Genomic DNA, 9970 nt, shown 5'->3' with positions numbered 1-9970 from the left:
ACAAACCATCAAACATAAGTGGATCATTCGGTTTCAAAAGGTAGCCCAATAAATTCAATCCAGGCCTGTTGAGCCATAACGGTTGTTATCCAAAACCTTTGAACCGGGTTCAGGCTTCAGCCGACAACAAATTCGCTGAAATCAGTCAACCCTAGCCCAAACATAATAACACTTTGAAAAAACCCTAATTTCAGGTCTCACTCGCACTATTTATATTCTCCTTTGAACCTCCCTTCCCATCAATAGTCTCACCTCTCTTCTTTTCCTCTTCGGCGTTGTTTGTTTCATCTAAAAAAAAGTTAAAAGAACGGGAAGTGTTTTTCAATTGTCTCTTTTATGTTTTTTCTTTGTTTGTGTTTTTCAATTTTTATCTTCAAGTTAAGCAATGATTTTTCTTTTCCTGAAAATATAAAGAAGATTGCAATGATGATGCAATTTTTCGTGGACTAGAGTTTCTGATCTGGGTTTTCCCAGTAGTTGAAGACTAACCCTTGGCTGTCTGAGTAACCTTCTTTATTCTATTTTTTTTCTCAGTTTTTTTTTGTTAGTTGTGGTTTTCTTTTGGGGAGGGTTTGGATTTGTTGAATGGTGGAGGCTAATGATGATAATTTAAAATAGTCTTAGCGGATTTCAGTGAGATATTATTGTCAATGATCTGATTGTTACACACACTGAGGCCTTTCCTTATAGTAAAACGAAAAATTCTTTTGGATTTTGATTTTTTTAAATTCAATTCTGAGGAAATAAAGGGGATTTGATTTTCGCTATGATGAGGTAAAAACACTTAAAAGTGTTGATGGGCAGTGGATTTGGATCTTTCAATTTTTGAAGATCTGCCGTGAGCCCTCTTTTTAAGCGACTTCTCCTTCCACTGAGCTCTAAAATCCCATTTTTTCCATTAATATATCTAAGCCTTCTGTTTTGTAATTTAGTTTTAAATTAATGGGTAATTAAGTAGAGCGTCTATTACCAATTCTGGGGGATAATTAGTTCCTCTTGGCATAATGGCTCAGACGCTATATTGAAGTATGTGGTTATCCTGATTATTGGCTTTTTCCCATGTCTTTTGATCCTGGAAACGCCACAAATACTTGTAGTTCTTGCCTTGAAAATTATCCTCTCTCAAGAAAGGAGTTGAGAAGACGATATAAATTGAGTATTTTGTCTGAACTGGGACGTTGTAAATTAAACGATCTCAGATAATGGAGAATGTTTGGTTGGTGTATATTCTTCGATCTTTCTTCTAGACATCTTAATTGTCTTTTATGATTCGAAATTGGAGAATGTGTGGGATTTGATTTTATGATTCGAAATTGGATTTTAATAGTGAACTCGATAGTTCTTATGCATCTATCGTTGGTATCAGACCCAAAGCATAAATTGCTTAATCTAAACATGTGATGGGTATTTTCATTTGGGATTGGGTTTGGGGATACTATCAGCTCCCATTGGCATTCTTGCTGTGACAACAGAATCGAATTCTGCATATTATGCTACTTACAGCTTTCAAGAATAGAGGCAAAATTTTTATCTTTTATTAGATTTTTTAGTGAAATAGGTTGTCAGTTGGCCTTCAATAAACAATGATAAATGCTCAATATCCTCCAGTTACATTGCTATGTCTTCCTTGACAGAGGCATCCTCAATGCGAAATGCTTCCCTTAGTTCAACATTTAGTAATAGACCAGCAATTGGACCCCAAATTTTCCTAATTAGCTCTCTTGAAATTAATGTTCCTTCCATGATTCTAATGAGTGATTTTATCACCCATTCTTGGAATAAATCTGGGTTATCAGTAGGGTTCACTGCTAGTAATGGGCCTTCACTTGCTGTTTTGATAAAGACTTCTATGCCACCAAATAATCTGAGTGACCGAAGACCTTCATGTTCTAACTCGTACAAGTAATCTAAAGACAAATTTAATTTTAGTCAGTTAAACATTAAATCCTTAACGAGTGCGTCTCTTTATCATTTGTGATTATTTTTAAACTCCGCTATAATGCATGTCTTTCCCTCCATGCCATTCTCTGCATTTATCATTAGGAGCTTGTTTCTTTGTTTTTCTAAGAAATGCAGTCGGCTCATATTTTGAGGTTGAGATGAATTTTTTACGGTGGTCCGACGATAGGCAGTGGAGTGGATGCTTGCTCATTATGGGTGCACCACTCTCAAGGCGGTTATTTCTGTTAACCATCTTGATAGGTCCTAAAGTAGCTTATGTTTTTCCGCAAACTATCTTTGTTTGTGCTTTTCAAGTTTTGCAATGGTTTTTCTTTTCTTGAAAATGTAAAGAAAATAAAGAAGATTGCAATGATGATTCAATTTTTTGTGGACTAGAGTTTCTGATCTGGGTTTCCCAGTAGTTGAAGACTAACCCTTGGCTGTCTGATTAAACTTCTTTATTTTATTTTATTTTTTGAATGTGTCTTTTTGTTAGTTATGGTTTTCTTTGGGGGAGGGTTTGGATCTGTTGAATGGTGGAGGCTAATGATGATAATTTAAAATAGTTTTAGCGGATTTCAGTGAGATATTATCTCTATGATCTGATTGTTACACACACTGGGGCCTTTCCTAATTTTAAATCGAAAATTTCTTTTGGATTTTTTTTTAATTCAGTTGAGTTTAAAAAGGGAATATGATGAGATAAAAAGAGGCAGTGGATTGGGTTTTTCATTTTGTGGAAGGTCTGCCGTGAGCTCTTTTTTTTGAACATCTCCTTCCAATGAGCCCTAAATCCCCATTATTATGGTCTGCATCAATTTCTTTGAACCTTTGTTTTGTAATTTAGTTGTAAATGAATGGAATAGATAAAGCGTCTATTAACAATTCTGGGGGATAATTAGTTCCTCTTGGCATAATGGCTTAAACGCTATATTGGAATTTGTGGTTATCCTGATTATTGGCTTTTTTCCATGTCTTTTGATCCTGGAAACGCCACAAGTACTTGTTTGTCTTGACTTAAAAAATTATTTTTTCTCAAGAAACGAGTTTAGAAGACAATAGAATTTGAGTATTTTGTAGCTTGGATTATGAAGCTGAATTGTGTTTATGCATATCTGTCTTTGTTATCTATATTTTGAATCGAGTTTTAAATTTATAAATGAACAATATCAGCTTCCGGTTGCTTCAGGTTCTGGATAATTATACTATTTTTCGCAATGAAGCATTGAAGCAAATGCCGATTTCGTGGTTTTCTCTTTTGTCCTTTTGTGAAGGCTCTATAAGCACACTCGTTATTACCATTGATAATACAATGATTTCTTCCTCTGGTATTTTAATAGTTATACCAAGATCAGATCCTTTCCTAACTGATTTACCAAGATTTGATCCTTTCCTAACTGAAATACCAAGATCTGATCATGATCATATCGATTTCATTCGGACCAACTGCGGAACATTTTTATTGGAGGTAGACGGGAAGTTTTCCATCAGGCCATTGGGCTTTTAAGTGGATAAATTGGTAAAATATGGACAAAAATAAGTTGTCGAAACATAGGTAGACAACCGTTAAAGCGAACAAGTCATCTTGATAGGTCGTTTTCCATCATTATCGATTGGGATAAAAAAAAACAGAATTTAAGATGCTTAGAGCATATCAACCAAAATGAGTCAAAGAGGATTCAAGAAAATGAACCACTAAATCGCTCAAGAGAACGCAAGTCACCGCATGCTAAAATAAGAATCCTATTTGATTCAAGACAACTTCTCACTGGGCAGGAGACAAGCCCAACATCTAATGCCACTTAATTTTTTTCGCAAAAAATTGAAGACCCTTCGTTTTGAAAAAATAGAAACAACCGACAGGGAGGACTATAGGTAAGAGTGAGGGTGGGGTAAAGGTGGTGTGGAAAGAAAAGGAGAAGGTGACGAAAATAAAAGAGAAGGGAGATCAGAAGGATGGAGGGTTCTATGTTGGTATGCTCAGGTGGTGAATAAATAATCTGGTGTTCACAACCCATGGTTTCATGTGTGAAGAATGAATTTGAGTTAAAAGGGATGTGAGAAACATTAAACCTTTATTGATCTAAGTAGAGAAAATCTTATTCTTGCAATATGTTTTTTGATGCAATAATTGAATCACAACCACAATATTCTTCTCCTTCCTTTTAAAGTATCAACTTTGGAAAAAAATGATTATTAAGCTCTTGAAACTATTTTAGAGGTTTCAAAATATTCTTTGTTGCCAGTTAAGTGAATTTCAGGTAAGTTAAGAAGAGTCTAATATTTATCTATATTTAAATTATCTTAATGAATAGCACTAATTTCATAGTGTGATTTAAGTGATTCCAATAAAACTGTGATATCCTTTCCATTTACTTCAATCCTTAAAATAGATCAAAATTTATTAGATCGTTTACATAAAAATATACCTAATTAAAAATTATATGAAACCTATTAATACTTGTTTTAATTGGATATTTTATGTACGTGCATCCCATGCACACATGTCTAATATTTCAATATCTTAAATTAAATTAATTAAAATATTTTTTTATAATTAATTTCATCTGTGTTAATAATTAAATCCCAATTCTTTTTGAATTTTGATTGTTTCACCCATTAGGTGTGACTAGTAGAATATTGTAAAGTTGACGGTAACATTAAAACAATGTTAATATTAAACATCTAGTAATGCATCAATGCCTACTCAAGTTGCAGAAAATCATGGTTTAATATTTTTTTTATAATAATATCATTTTGTAAATCCCTTTCTCTTTGATATCTGTATTGAACACGTGTGCAAAGGTTTCCTCGGGTCGAATGGAGATTGGCCATCGAGAGCTTAACTGCAAGACTCACCTGTCGAGTAGGGACAAATGTCCATCTTAGTGATCTGACGGTGCTAAGTAGAAGGGTTGTCGCTTAATAGATAAAAGTTACTCTAGGGATAACATGCTTATCTTACCCAAGAGCTCACATCAACAGGAAGGTTTTGCACCTTGATGTTGACTCTTCGCCACCTGGGGTTGTAGTATGTTTCAAGGGTTGGGTTGTTCGCCCATTAAAACGGTACGTGAGCTGGGCTTGGAATGTCATGAAACAGTTTAGTCCATATCCGTTGTGGGTGTTAGAACATTAAGAGGACCTTTCCCTAGTACAAAAGGACCGGGAAGGACGCACCTCTGGTGTACCAGTTGTAATGGCCCATTTTCACCCGGGCCTTAAACTAAAAAAACTAAAACTAAAAATAAAAATACAAATGGTCCCAAAGTCCAATTACATTCAAACCCAAAATAATTAAAAACCTTAAGCCCAATAGGCCCATAGTCTAAACAACTTCAGCAGAAACAAAAACCCTAATGCCCTAGGCGCGCCTCACCCTCTGCTACCACCCACATGCCGTCTGAAACCAGCTCCGCCACAGTCACCTGCAAACACATAAAACAGAAGAAAACAGCAAAGAACAGTAATAGAAACAGTAGCAAATAAAGGCATGAACAATAGCAGTTGTAACATTAGATGATTGGCTATAAAAGCCATGAAAATAGCTTGTAATGGGGGATCTTTTTTTAATACAAAAAAAATGAAGGCAAAAATTGTAGAAGGTTTTTCTTATTCTTTATTTCATTATTGTTTTATTTTATTTTGAATATATATAATAAACGTAAATAAAAAAAGAAGAAAAACATACCATTTTTTCCTTTAGAGCCTACAGGTTCCTTCTCCTTTTGGCCGTTTTAGTCACTTTTTTTCAAAAAAACAACCTCAGATTCGGAATTGGGGAATTGAGAGGATTAAACGGGGCTTTTTAAAATTTTTTCAACCACCGCGAACTGTGGCGCCGTCGCCGGTGGCCAGTGGTCGGCCCAGTGGCAGTTTTCCAGAGGACGTTCGGATTCTGGAAAAGCGGGAGAGGATTTTTGAGAGAAAAAAAAGGTATTTTCAATATTTTTTTGTGAAATGGAAAAAATGAAATTTTTCAAAAAAAAATGGCTTAAATAGGACTCCAAAATGACGCCATTTTGGGAAGGCCTCTCAGGCACCAAAACGACGTTGTTTTGGGGAGGCCGACCCAAACCCGACCCAATAAGCTAGGATTCGCGTGTTTTGGGTAAAAATGGGATATTTGTCCGCACGACCCTTCTATTTTTTTTTATGGTTTTGCAATTAAGTTTATTTCATTTTTTAATTTTGCGCTATAATCTATTTTGACTCTCAACTTGGTCCTTCTTGAAGTTGTGCGTTTTGGAGGAGAAGGGAAAATTTTCATTTTGATTCCTCCTTGTTATTCGCGCGTTTCAATTTGGTCTTTCACCTTATCTTTATCCCAAATTTGCCCCAAAGTTTTATATTAAATTCAATTTTAGTCCTTTTTGGTTATTTTGGCTACTTTCTTATTAAATTAATTAATTTTATTATTATTATTACTACTATTATTATTACTATTATTCTTATTATTACTATTATTACTATTATTACTATTATTACTATTATTATTAGTATTAGTATTATTATCATCATTCTTATTATATTATTGTCTTTACTACTACTATTATTATTAATGTATTATTATTCTTTATTTTATTATCATTATTATTACATCATTTTTTGTCCTTTTTTTTCTTACTTACTTATTATTATTTCTTTTTAGACATTTTTATTATCATCTTATTATTTATTTACTAACATCCTTTCAAACTTTAGATTACTTATCATTTATGTTAATATTATTATTATTATTATTATTATTATTTTCAAACCATTTTACATAGTATTTATTTATTTATTGTTTTACTGTTAGGTTCTATTATTCTATTATTTTTTATTTTTTTATTTTTTTAGTTTTACCTATTATTTTTCTTTTTATAGCTTGTTTGTTTTATTTCTTTGTTTCATTTTATTTTCGCCCTTGTTCTTACCGTTCACAATAACGTATTAATAATTATTCTGTTATGCATCTTAGCTCCGTAATTCATCTTTTTCATTTTACTATCAAATCTTATTACATTAACCTTCACTCGATACATAAATTTTATTTTTAAAATAAGCAATACTCCGTGTTTTTAAAATTCGAAAGGTCGTTCCCTAACTTACGGGATTTCGATTTTCTCAATAAATCAGAACCAAATGAATGCTTTAAAAATTTTTAATATTCTCAGGAATTAAGAAAAGATCGTGTTCTAACTTACGGAATATGATTTCTTTTTGAAACTGAGATAGTCAAATTTCTTTCAAAATAAATAAACTTTTCGGGGTTTATTCTTATTTCGAGGATTTAAGACATTGTGTCCTAACTTACGGGACGTAATTTTTTTCTCGATTAACGTGAAATATGCCATTTTCTCAAAAATTTTTTAGTTAAATAACTTTTTAACAAAGGATCATATTTTAAATCTCTTCCAAGTTCTCAATTTTCGACACTAAGACATTAATTAATCTATTGGGTACCAATTTTGGGCGTATCGAGGGTGCTAATTCTTCCCCGTGCATAACTGACTCCCGAACCCATCTTTCTGAATTTCGTAAGCCAAAATCGTTGTTTTAATAAATCAAACCGTTTATTGAAAACAACCATTTTTTGAGGTGACCCGATCACACCTCATCAAAAAGGATTGGTGGCAACTCCTTTTTTTTGTTTTTTTTTTCGAAATCAAAGTAGACCCTTTTCAAAAAAATAGTTTCGACAGCTTGGCGACTCCACCAGGGAAGCAAAATAAGAGAGTCAAGTCACGAGTTGATTACTTTTTGTCTTTTGTCGAAAGTTGAAAATTGGGTTTAAATTGACGATTCTCTCGTTGTATTTCATCCATTTTTACGATCTTCATCATGTTGGTATGCTTTACTGGTTTGAGTTCTTGATATATTTCCACACATTTGCATCGCATGATCAGTCAATTTTACCCTTTTAATTGAGAAACTATTCCTTCGTGTGGTTTTCACCTCCGTGTAGGATAGTGGATCGCTTTTGGAATACATCCATACCTATGTCTTCGTGAGATTTTTATCTTCGTGCAGCCATAGGGAAATGTATATCCCTAAACTAAACTCGGTCTATATGAGCCTATAATGAGTGAGGATCGAGGCATCTGTTGGTTCAAGTACCTTTACTTTAGAACTGAACCGCATATAATGAGCCCTAAGAGCCTACCCTAGGTAGAACCACACCAAACTCCTAGAGTCATCCAAATAGGTGTTCTATTTGTTATTTATGTTTTTTTACTGACATATTTTCTTTTGTTTTGGTTATGATTGCATTGTATTTTCATCATGGAAAAGAAGTGTTGATTCACGTTCAGTTTCTAAATAGAGAGCTTGTCATGGAAAATAGATTTATTGATAAAGTGGAGGACAATGTAGCTGTCCAAATATAGTCCAAGTAAACACAACGAGAGAATGGTGATAGTCTGACGAAGGAGTACACGGATTTGCTTCGTTGCCCGAGGATTCAAGCCGACAAAGGTTTCCTTAAAGAAGCTAACAAGCATCACGAGGATGAGTAAGCAATGGGTCGCAGTCCGGATCAAGCAGAAAGGAGCTAGTAAAGGCACCTATTGGAAAATTCGCGAGATTTAATCTTAACATCTGGATATGAATAAAATGATCGATGTCTTCGCTTTGAGTATTAGAGCAAAGCCGTATATGTAATCAATTTTATGTAAAGAAATTTGTTTTCTAGTAAAGTTGTTCTAACAGAATTGTATCAGAGTCAATCCCTCTTTTTGCATTCATTTCATGCATTTGCATTACATTGCATCATATGCATTAAATTTCACAAAAAAACCCTAATTAAAACAAAATTATTTCAGTTAATCTAGAAACCAACAAGAGTCAACCAACCGAACATCGTTATAGTATTCGTGCCAAAACCAAAAAAATGAACCAAATATTGGAATAGTTTCAAAAAGAGATGCAAGACTAATTGCAAACACAACTGCAAGAACAATTAGCAAAAGTACAACAGGAGATGAGGGATCAGATACTAGAATCCTAAAGAAACATGATGAGCCAATTGGCGCAGTTACTAACTGGAGAACGTGAAAAGGGGAAGAGCACTGCAGTCAATTCAGAGGATGATAATGAGGATCCTATTTATCCCCCGGGTTTTGCCTCGATAAACGCCCAAGTATAGCCAGAGGTGTACCCACGAAGGGTACCCATTACAATCATACCCAACAGTATCAAACCGGTACCTTGGCACCCATGAAATATCAAACAGGCTCAAGTTCCAATCCAGGGGATAACCCAACCAATCCCATTATTCTTGATCTAGATGACATGGCAGAAATGGAAAGAACAAGAGTAGAACTGCCAAAGCAACTTGAGGCTAGATGCAGATGGCTGGAAGAAAAATTCAGAGCAATGGAGAATGTCGATTACCATTACGAGGTTATCGCCAAGAATCTGAGTTTGGTCCTAGATCTAGTATTCCCGCTGAAATTCAAAACTCCAGAATTTGAAAAGTATAATGGGACTAGTTGTCCTAAAACTCACATCACGATGTTCTGCCGAAGAATAATATGATACGTTAATAGCGATCAACTGTTAATTCATTGCTTCCAAGATAGTCTGATTGGGTTGGCTGCCAAATGATGCAACCAGCTGAGTCGTGCCAAAATCCACTCATGGAAGGACTTGGCACAAGCTTTCATGAAGCAATATAGCCATGTAACAAACATGACACCGGATAGAATTACACTGTAAAATATGAAAAAGAAGCAAAGTGAGAGCTTCAAGCAATATGCCCAAAGATGGAGAGAGGTAACCACACAAGTCCAGCCACCCCTTTTGGAGAAAGAAACCACGATGCCTTTCATCAACACTCTAAAAGCCCCATTCATTAACCATATGTTGGGAAGCGCTACGAGGAGGTTCTCAGATATAGTAATGTTTGGCGAGATGATTGAAAACACAATAAGAAGTAGGAAGATAGATGCAGGGGAAAGCATCAAAAGATCAACCTCGAAGAACAAGGAAAATGAAGTAAATAACCTGAGCATATATAATAAAGGGTATTCCAAATCAGTCATTG

The 9970-nt window shown here is 34.4% G+C and overlaps 7 non-coding genes across 7 annotated transcripts; all 7 read left to right on the top strand.

Moving 5' to 3' along the window:
- Positions 1-414: 414 nt before the first annotated feature.
- Positions 415-511, top strand: LOC121212991 (small nucleolar RNA Z157/R69/R10). The gene has a single exon (XR_005908358.1). It is a non-coding gene; the product is annotated as a small nucleolar RNA Z157/R69/R10 (small nucleolar RNA).
- Positions 512-592: 81 nt separating this feature from the next.
- On the top strand, positions 593-680 carry LOC121212995 (small nucleolar RNA R11/Z151). Its single transcript, XR_005908362.1, has one exon. It is a non-coding gene; the product is annotated as a small nucleolar RNA R11/Z151 (small nucleolar RNA).
- An 80-nt stretch (positions 681-760) lies between these two features.
- Positions 761-880, top strand: LOC121212997 (small nucleolar RNA Z152/R70/R12). Its single transcript, XR_005908364.1, has one exon. It is a non-coding gene; the product is annotated as a small nucleolar RNA Z152/R70/R12 (small nucleolar RNA).
- An 88-nt stretch (positions 881-968) lies between these two features.
- Positions 969-1093, top strand: LOC121213004 (small nucleolar RNA snoR80). The gene has a single exon (XR_005908372.1). It is a non-coding gene; the product is annotated as a small nucleolar RNA snoR80 (small nucleolar RNA).
- Positions 1094-2301: 1208 nt separating this feature from the next.
- LOC121212992 (small nucleolar RNA Z157/R69/R10) lies at positions 2302-2397 on the top strand. The gene has a single exon (XR_005908359.1). It is a non-coding gene; the product is annotated as a small nucleolar RNA Z157/R69/R10 (small nucleolar RNA).
- Positions 2398-2481: 84 nt separating this feature from the next.
- Positions 2482-2568, top strand: LOC121212996 (small nucleolar RNA R11/Z151). The gene has a single exon (XR_005908363.1). It is a non-coding gene; the product is annotated as a small nucleolar RNA R11/Z151 (small nucleolar RNA).
- Positions 2569-2821: 253 nt separating this feature from the next.
- On the top strand, positions 2822-2946 carry LOC121213006 (small nucleolar RNA snoR80). Its single transcript, XR_005908374.1, has one exon. It is a non-coding gene; the product is annotated as a small nucleolar RNA snoR80 (small nucleolar RNA).
- The last annotated feature ends 7024 nt before the right edge of the window (positions 2947-9970 follow it).

The sequence above is a fragment of the Gossypium hirsutum genome, chromosome A13 (assembly GCF_007990345.1).
Source record: "Gossypium hirsutum isolate 1008001.06 chromosome A13, Gossypium_hirsutum_v2.1, whole genome shotgun sequence".
Taxonomy (NCBI): domain Eukaryota; kingdom Viridiplantae; phylum Streptophyta; class Magnoliopsida; order Malvales; family Malvaceae; genus Gossypium; species Gossypium hirsutum.
This window is presented reverse-complemented; position numbering and strand designations above follow the sequence as displayed.